The sequence below is a fragment of the Mytilus trossulus genome, chromosome 3 (genome assembly GCF_036588685.1).
Source record: "Mytilus trossulus isolate FHL-02 chromosome 3, PNRI_Mtr1.1.1.hap1, whole genome shotgun sequence".
Lineage (NCBI taxonomy): Eukaryota > Metazoa > Mollusca > Bivalvia > Mytilida > Mytilidae > Mytilus > Mytilus trossulus.
The window spans coordinates 70,266,935-70,275,692 of record NC_086375.1 but is presented as its reverse complement, the minus strand read 5'-3'; positions in this window follow the sequence as shown (position 1 = coordinate 70,275,692).

Sequence of the window (8,758 nt, the reverse complement as noted above, 5' to 3'; positions counted from 1 at the left end):
CACTTTTGTTAAACCTTATTAAATTTGCATTTATAAAGTACCCTAATAGATTTAATGAAATAATGTGGTGCATTCTTGCAATTTTATTCCTTTAATTTTCATTAGAAATCATGTAAACTATAAAAAATGCCAAAATCTGCCTCATATGTCCAAATATGGTAAAATGTCTTGTTTTGATACATTTTTGTGAAATTTCTTTTATATTTCTTAAAAAGTAATCAGACAAAGATCATGTTATACCTGTTAGACCCTTTAGTTACAATAATTGTGTGTTGTCCAAACTCATCTCCTAGGCCTCAGAACACAATTATTCTCCCCCTTGGCTACAATGCATTTTTTGATTAAAGTCAAAGTGAATTAAAAAATTTGCACCGCCACAAACATGAAATAAATTTAACTGCTTATAGACCATTATTATTCCAATAAAATATGCTTGTCCCAGGACAATCCATAAGTGCTTTTTCTTTTGAGAGCCGTATTGACATGCCTATGGTAGGATTTGAATCTTGAATAAATGACGAAGGCTAATTTCTACTCTACTTTCATTTTGGCCAAATCACTACTTTCACTTTCAACAATAATTTTTTTCCACATGTTTTACTTATTTCAATATATATGCAACTGTGAGGACCACTTAAATAGTAAACATTTCAAAGATAACAGTAGACATATTACCTAGGAAGAAATACCCCATATAATAATTAGGAACTATATTCCTAGACCACGAACAAAGGGAATTAATTGTGATCTTAGGCCTATTAGACCTCAAAAAATTAAAATATTCTCATGAAACTTCACAGTTACTTAGCATGATATCTTAGTAGAATAAATGCCAGATTTTATTACATTCTGACAAGTATTAAAAAAGTTTGGAAGGTTTTTATATGAGTATATCTGTCTGCGGAACATGCTATTTGCAAAGTGTCAAGAATTCAGTCAATATTTGATTCAGAAAATATTTTTTGGGGTACTTTATTACCAAAATAAGCCTTGATCCAGTAAACATAAACTGTCTTTAGTTGAAATGAGACAACTTCTAAAGCAAACTGCCACTTATGTGGCATTACTTTTCAAATTTATATATCTATGGTTATTAAATCAGAATTGGTCAGTATGGTAAAGGAACAGACATAAAAAGCACAATTGTGGATGAATAAACACTAAAAAAATCATTTATTCCCTTTATTCTATCCCACTCATTGGTTATTTACTACTAAACAACTAAAAGTAATTTAGACTTGACAATTTTAAATTTTTGAGACATTTTACTTTTCATATTTTTAAATGTCTCTGTATGTTATGTTATGTCCCTGGGATCAACTCACTTTTGTTAAACCTTATTAAATTTGCATTTATAAAGTACCCTAATAGATTTAATGAAATAATGTGGTGCATTCTTGCAATTTTATTCCTTTAATTTTCATTAGAAATCATGTAAACTATAAAAAATGCCAAAATCTGCCTCATATGTCCAAATATGGTAAAATGTCTTGTTTTGATACATTTTTGTGAAATTTCTTTTATATTTCTTAAAAAGTAATCAGACAAAGATCATGTTATACCTGTTAGACCCTTTAGTTACAATAATTGTGTGTTGTCCAAACTCATCTATTAGACCTCAAAAAATTAAAATATTCTCATGAAACTTCACAGTTACTTAGCATGATATCTTAGTAGAATAAATGCCAGATTTTATTACATTCTGACAAGTATTAAAAAAGTTTGGAAGGTTTTTATATGAGTATATCTGTCTGCGGAACATGCTATTTGCAAAGTGTCAAGAATTCAGTCAATATTTGATTCAGAAAATATTTTTTGGGGTACTTTATTACCAAAATAAGCCTTGATCCAGTAAACATAAACTGTCTTTAGTTGAAATGAGACAACTTCTAAAGCAAACTGCCACTTATGTGGCATTACTTTTCAAATTTATATATCTATGGTTATTAAATCAGAATTGGTCAGTATGGTAAAGGAACAGACATAAAAAGCACAATTGTGGATGAATAAACACTAAAAAAATCATTTATTCCCTTTATTCTATCCCACTCATTGGTTATTTACTACTAAACAACTAAAAGTAATTTAGACTTGACAATTTTAAATTTTTGAGACATTTTACTTTTCATATTTTTAAATGTCTCTGTATGTTATGTTATGTCCCTGGGATCAACTCACTTTTGTTAAACCTTATTAAATTTGCATTTATAAAGTACCCTAATAGATTTAATGAAATAATGTGGTGCATTCTTGCAATTTTATTCCTTTAATTTTCATTAGAAATCATGTAAACTATAAAAAATGCCAAAATCTGCCTCATATGTCCAAATATGGTAAAATGTCTTGTTTTGATACATTTTTGTGAAATTTCTTTTATATTTCTTAAAAAGTAATCAGACAAAGATCATGTTATACCTGTTAGACCCTTTAGTTACAATAATTGTGTGTTGTCCAAACTCATCTATTAGACCTCAAAAAATTATAATATTCTCATGAAACTTCACAGTTACTTAGCATGATATCTTAGTAGAATAAATGCCAGATTTTATTACATTCTGACAAGTATTAAAAAAGTTTGGAAGGTTTTTATATGAGTATATCTGTCTGCGGAACATGCTATTTGCAAAGTGTTAAGAATTCAGTCAATATTTGATTCAGAAAATATTTTTTGGGGTACTTTATTACCAAAATAAGCCTTGATCCAGTAAACATAAACTGTCTTTAGTTGAAATGAGACAACTTCTAAAGCAAACTGCCACTTATGTGGCATTACTTTTCAAATTTATATATCTATGGTTATTAAATCAGAATTGGTCAGTATGGTAAAGGAACAGACATAAAAAGCACAATTGTGGATGAATAAACACTAAAAAAAATCATTTATTCCCTTTATTCTATCCCACTCATTGGTTATTTACTACTAAACAACTAAAAGTAATTTAGACTTGACAATTTTAAATTTTTGAGACATTTTACTTTTCATATTTTTAAATGTCTCTGTATGTTATGTTATGTCCCTGGGATCAACTCACTTTTGTTAAACCTTATTAAATTTGCATTTATAAAGTACCCTAATAGATTTAATGAAATAATGTGGTGCATTCTTGCAATTTTATTCCTTTAATTTTCATTAGAAATCATGTAAACTATAAAAAATGCCAAAATCTGCCTCATATGTCCAAATATGGTAAAATGTCTTGTTTTGATACATTTTTGTGAAATTTCTTTTATATTTCTTAAAAAGTAATCAGACAAAGATCATGTTATACCTGTTAGACCCTTTAGTTACAATAATTGTGTGTTGTCCAAACTCATCTCCTAGACCTCAAAAAATTAAAATATTCTCATGAAACTTCACAGTTACTTAGCATGATATCTTAGTAGAATAAATGCCAGATTTTATTACATTCTGACAAGTATTAAAAAAGTTTGGAAGGTTTTTATATGAGTATATCTGTCTGCGGAACATGCTATTTGCAAAGTGTTAAGAATTCAGTCAATATTTGATTCAGAAAATATTTTTTGGGGTACTTTATTACCAAAATAAGCCTTGATCCAGTAAACATAAACTGTCTTTAGTTGAAATGAGACAACTTCTAAAGCAAACTGCCACTTATGTGGCATTACTTTTCAAATTTATATATCTATGGTTATTAAATCAGAATTGGTCAGTATGGTAAAGGAACAGACATAAAAAGCACAATTGTGGATGAATAAACACTAAAAAAAATCATTTATTCCCTTTATTCTATCCCACTCATTGGTTATTTACTACTAAACAACTAAAAGTAATTTAGACTTGACAATTTTAAATTTTTGAGACATTTTACTTTTCATATTTTTAAATGTCTCTGTATGTTATGTTATGTCCCTGGGATCAACTCACTTTTGTTAAACCTTATTAAATTTGCATTTATAAAGTACCCTAATAGATTTAATGAAATAATGTGGTGCATTCTTGCAATTTTATTCCTTTAATTTTCATTAGAAATCATGTAAACTATAAAAAATGCCAAAATCTGCCTCATATGTCCAAATATGGTAAAATGTCTTGTTTTGATACATTTTTGTGAAATTTCTTTTATATTTCTTAAAAAGTAATCAGACAAAGATCATGTTATACCTGTTAGACCCTTTAGTTACAATAATTGTGTGTTGTCCAAACTCATCTCCTAGACCTCAAAAAATTAAAATATTCTCATGAAACTTCACAGTTACTTAGCATGATATCTTAGTAGAATAAATGCCAGATTTTATTACATTCTGACAAGTATTAAAAAAGTTTGGAAGGTTTTTATATGAGTATATCTGTCTGCGGAACATGCTATTTGCAAAGTGTTAAGAATTCAGTCAATATTTGATTCAGAAAATATTTTTTGGGGTACTTTATTACCAAAATAAGCCTTGATCCAGTAAACATAAACTGTCTTTAGTTGAAATGAGACAACTTCTAAAGCAAACTGCCACTTATGTGGCATTACTTTTCAAATTTATATATCTATGGTTATTAAATCAGAATTGGTCAGTATGGTAAAGGAACAGACATAAAAAGCACAATTGTGGATGAATAAACACTAAAAAAAATCATTTATTCCCTTTATTCTATCCCACTCATTGGTTATTTACTACTAAACAACTAAAAGTAATTTAGACTTGACAATTTTAAATTTTTGAGACATTTTACTTTTCATATTTTTAAATGTCTCTGTATGTTATGTTATGTCCCTGGGATCAACTCACTTTTGTTAAACCTTATTAAATTTGCATTTATAAAGTTCCCTAATAGATTTAATGAAATAATGTGGTGCATTCTTGCAATTTTATTCCTTTAATTTTCATTAGAAATCATGTAAACTATAAAAAATGCCAAAATCTGCCTCATATGTCCAAATATGGTAAAATGTCTTGTTTTGATACATTTTTGTGAAATTTCTTTTATATTTCTTAAAAAGTAATCAGACAAAGATCATGTTATACCTGTTAGACCCTTTAGTTACAATAATTGTGTGTTGTCCAAAATCATTTCCTAGGCCTCAGAACACAATTATTCTCCCCCTTGGCTACAATGCATTTTTTGATTAAAGTCAAAGTGAATTAAAAAATTTGCACCGCCACAAACATGAAATAAATTTAACTGCTTATAGACCATTATTATTCCAATAAAATATGCTTGTCCCAGGACAATCCATAAGTGCTTTTTCTTTTGAGAGCCGTATTGACATGCCTATGGTAGGATTTGAATCTTGAATAAATGACGAAGGCTAATTTCTACTCTACTTTCATTTTGGCCAAATCACTACTTTCACTTTCAACAATAATTTTTTTCCACATGTTTTACTTATTTCAATATATATGCAACTGTGAGGACCACTTAAATAGTAAACATTTCAAAGATAACAGTAGACATATTACCTAGGAAGAAATACCCCATATAATAATTAGGAACTATATTCCTAGACCACGAACAAAGGGAATTAATTGTGATCTTAGGCCTATTAGACCTCAAAAAATTATAATATTCTCATGAAACTTCACAGTTACTTAGCATGATATCTTAGTAGAATAAATGCCAGATTTTATTACATTCTGACAAGTATTAAAAAAGTTTGGAAGGTTTTTATATGAGTATATCTGTCTGCGGAACATGCTATTTGCAAAGTGTTAAGAATTCAGTCAATATTTGATTCAGAAAATATTTTTTGGGGTACTTTATTACCAAAATAAGCCTTGATCCAGTAAACATAAACTGTCTTTAGTTGAAATGAGACAACTTCTAAAGCAAACTGCCACTTATGTGGCATTACTTTTCAAATTTATATATCTATGGTTATTAAATCAGAATTGGTCAGTATGGTAAAGGAACAGACATAAAAAGCACAATTGTGGATGAATAAACACTAAAAAAAATCATTTATTCCCTTTATTCTATCCCACTCATTGGTTATTTACTACTAAACAACTAAAAGTAATTTGGACTTGACAATTTTAAATTTTTGAGACATTTTACTTTTCATATTTTTAAATGTCTCTGTATGTTATGTTATGTCCCTGGGATCAACTCACTTTTGTTAAACCTTATTAAATTTGCATTTATAAAGTACCCTAATAGATTTAATGAAATAATGTGGTGCATTCTTGCAATTTTATTCCTTTAATTTTCATTAGAAATCATGTAAACTATAAAAAATGCCAAAATCTGCCTCATATGTCCAAATATGGTAAAATGTCTTGTTTTGATACATTTTTGTGAAATTTCTTTTATATTTCTTAAAAAGTAATCAGACAAAGATCATGTTATACCTGTTAGACCCTTTAGTTACAATAATTGTGTGTTGTCCAAACTCATCTCCTAGACCTCAAAAAATTAAAATATTCTCATGAAACTTCACAGTTACTTAGCATGATATCTTAGTAGAATAAATGCCAGATTTTATTACATTCTGACAAGTATTAAAAAAGTTTGGAAGGTTTTTATATGAGTATATCTGTCTGCGGAACATGCTATTTGCAAAGTGTTAAGAATTCAGTCAATATTTGATTCAGAAAATATTTTTTGGGGTACTTTATTACCAAAATAAGCCTTGATCCAGTAAACATAAACTGTCTTTAGTTGAAATGAGACAACTTCTAAAGCAAACTGCCACTTATGTGGCATTACTTTTCAAATTTATATATCTATGGTTATTAAATCAGAATTGGTCAGTATGGTAAAGGAACAGACATAAAAAGCACAATTGTGGATGAATAAACACTAAAAAAAATCATTTATTCCCTTTATTCTATCCCACTCATTGGTTATTTACTACTAAACAACTAAAAGTAATTTAGACTTGACAATTTTAAATTTTTGAGACATTTTACTTTTCATATTTTTAAATGTCTCTGTATGTTATGTTATGTCCCTGGGATCAACTCACTTTTGTTAAACCTTATTAAATTTGCATTTATAAAGTACCCTAATAGATTTAATGAAATAATGTGGTGCATTCTTGCAATTTTATTCCTTTAATTTTCATTAGAAATCATGTAAACTATAAAAAATGCCAAAATCTGCCTCATATGTCCAAATATGGTAAAATGTCTTGTTTTGATACATTTTTGTGAAATTTCTTTTATATTTCTTAAAAAGTAATCAGACAAAGATCATGTTATACCTGTTAGACCCTTTAGTTACAATAATTGTGTGTTGTCCAAACTCATCTCCTAGGCCTCAGAACACAATTATTCTCCCCCTTGGCTACAATGCATTTTTTGATTAAAGTCAAAGTGAATTAAAAAATTTGCATCGCCACAAACATGAAATAAATTTAACTGCTTATAGACCATTATTATTCCAATAAAATATGCTTGTCCCAGGACAATCCATAAGTGCTTTTTCTTTTGAGAGCCGTATTGACATGCCTATGGTAGGATTTGAATCTTGAATAAATGACGAAGGCTAATTTCTACTCTACTTTCATTTTGGCCAAATCACTACTTTCACTTTCAACAATAATTTTTTTCCACATGTTTTACTTATTTCAATATATATGCAACTGTGAGGACCACTTAAATAGTAAACATTTCAAAGATAACAGTAGACATATTACCTAGGAAGAAATACCCCATATAATAATTAGGAACTATATTCCTCAAACAAAGGGAATTAATTGTGATCTTAGGCCAACTAAGTCATTTCAAAACACGCCCGGCTATCCTTACGTCAGTTTTCTAAAAATAAAACACTTCAAGGTAACAAGACATATCGGCACCCAGACAAATCGGCACCCAAGTCTGGAGACATTTCGGCATCAAATTTGGATATTTCGGTATCCGCACAAATCGGCACCAAGACAATCCGGCACCTTGTTTTTACAAATAAATTTATTATCAAAAATTAAAGAATTGTTGCATAGATATTATAATTTGTATATAAAATATGCATCACAAAAAGAATAATCATCATTTAATTAAGCTCTTAAAGAGTATGTATGAATAAACATAATCTAATTAAATCATAATTGATTGTTAGATATGTTGTTGATAGTTGTTGTTTGAATAAACATTATTAAATTGAATCATAATTAAATCATAATTAATTGTAGTTATGCATCAATCAGTATTTTATGTTTAAATCTAACAATTCCTCAATAGAGATCAAAAGTGTATAGCTTGTGTTTGCAGCTTGTGTTCTCGTTTGATCCTTACATCTGTTAAGACAACACAATACTTGAAAACAATATTTTTATTTTAATATTAAAAGCCTTAAACATAACAGCGTGTGCAAGCCATAATGAGTAAATACCTATATATCTTTATTCTAATAAAGCCAATGCATTACATCGGTACAGAGATAACAAATACAACAATAAATATTTACAATATGTACAAAACAAGCGAGAGAGGTTACAAAAGTTACAAGCCAGGAGTACAAACACTAGTATTTATATTTTTTTTTATAAAAGAACAAAGCTTCTTCAGAACTGGTTTTCTTGTACTTGACATAAGTTCAGAGAATTTAACTGTATTTTGCCGTTTTGTAAAATATGCAGTTAAAAACTCTTTTCGTTTTTGATGGAAAAAATTGCATTCAAATATAAAATGATATTCGTCACCTATTTGTCGATTGTGACATAGACTGCAAAAGCGGTTTTCTCTGATCACGTTTTGCAATCTTCCTGTTTCAATCGGCAGCTTTAATAGTATTAGACAAAGTAAATCGACAAAAAACAATAGCGTCTTTGAAGTCCAAAATATTAAAATATTCTTCGAATTCCAA